Source organism: Rhinopithecus bieti, unplaced genomic scaffold (assembly GCF_001698545.2).
Source record: "Rhinopithecus bieti isolate Rb0 unplaced genomic scaffold, ASM169854v2 scaffold_11964, whole genome shotgun sequence".
Classification (NCBI taxonomy): domain Eukaryota; kingdom Metazoa; phylum Chordata; class Mammalia; order Primates; family Cercopithecidae; genus Rhinopithecus; species Rhinopithecus bieti.
This window is the reverse complement of record NW_016807677.1, coordinates 1981209-1982680: the sequence shown is the minus strand read 5'-3', so window position 1 is coordinate 1982680 and position 1472 is coordinate 1981209. Positions and strand designations below refer to the sequence as shown.

The window sequence follows — 1472 nt, the reverse complement described above, 5'->3', positions numbered from 1 at the left end:
GGAAGGAAGGAAGGAAGGAAGGAAGGAAGGAAGGAAGGGAAGGAAAAGGAGAAAGGAAAGGAAAGGAAACAAACTATAGGTTAAGCGTACACCTAATTTCCTTAAACCATACCTTGCTTGCTAGAGATTTTTCAAAGCTGTCATTTTCTGCAGCTACAATAAAATGCCAATAAACTTATTTTTCTGTGTTCTAGATATTATACAGATTAAGATGAAACTTTGGCTTTTAATCATCACTGCTCATGTTTTATTTATATTTTCAGTTTCATTTTAATGGGCAAGTTACAATAATTGTATATATTTACAGGGTACATCATACACGTTATGATATATGTATATACTATGGAATGATTAAATCCAGTGAATTAACATATCCATCACTTCCCATACTTATGGATCCACACTTTATTCAATGCTATGCCCAACACAGTCTCAGAGACAAAGAGCAGTCTGAAATTTCCAGATGCTTTGGTAGGTCAGAAGCACATGCCATCCACCCTCTTACAGTCCGTTCAAGTCCCTTTCCCTGTAGAGGGAGGAGGCAAGTTTTCAGGCTCAGGCTTCTCCTACACTTTTTTTTCCACCGCCCACCCCCTACAAGGCCTCAAAGCAAAAGCTTCCATTTCTTTTCTGCCCTTTGCTTCTCTCCCCTTTTCTATTCTCAACTTCCCAATCCCCCTTTTTCTAATTATCCCCAAAATAAGTGACATGCAATTAATAGATAATGGCATGAAAATCCTTGAGGCTGAGAAAAAGTAATAGAGAAGTCACTTCACACAAGCTAGAAGTGTGAGTAAGAGGAGTCTATGGTTGAGCATCAAATTCTTGATTCTCAGCTTATCAGGCTGGCCTCTGTTTACACAGCCTCAGGTGTCACACTTCAGTGTTCCAAGAGTTACATGAAACCATAGGCTAAATAGAGTGCACCCTCCCGGAACACCAACGTTTTTTCTGTGTTAAACTAATTTAATAATCTTAATATTAAAAAATATAGATATGACATTAAGTAGAATACAAATTTGTAAAGTTCTAGTCTCAGGAATAGGATTCAAGAGAGATAATATTTCAAATTTTATTTTCCCAAGGGTCAACATGAAGGAAGGTTATTTAGCAGCTTCTTGGTAATGGTCATATGCCATTTCACGGCAAGAACACAGGTTTAGCTGTTAAAATTCCTAGACTTGGCCGGGCGCGGTGGCTCAAGCCTGTAATCCCAGCACTTTGGGAGGCCGAGACGGGTGGATCATGAGGTCAGGAGATCCAGACCATCCTGGCTAACACCGTGAAACCCCGTCTCTACTAAAAAATACAAAAGAAAAACTAGCCGGGTGAGGTGGCAGGAGCCTGTAGTCCCAGCTACTCGGGAGGCTGAGGCAGGAGAATGGCGGGAACCCGGGAGACGGAGCTTGCGGTGAGCCGAGATCGCACCACTGCACTCCAGCCCGGGCGACAGAGCGAGACTCCGTCTCAAA

At 41.9% G+C, this 1472-nt stretch overlaps 1 protein-coding gene across 4 annotated transcripts in view; it reads right to left on the bottom strand.

Annotated features, from left to right (window-relative positions):
* The window catches only part of SIK3 (SIK family kinase 3), a 124913-nt gene that overhangs the window by 78236 nt on the left and 45205 nt on the right, over positions 1–1472 (bottom strand). The window lies entirely within an intron of this gene.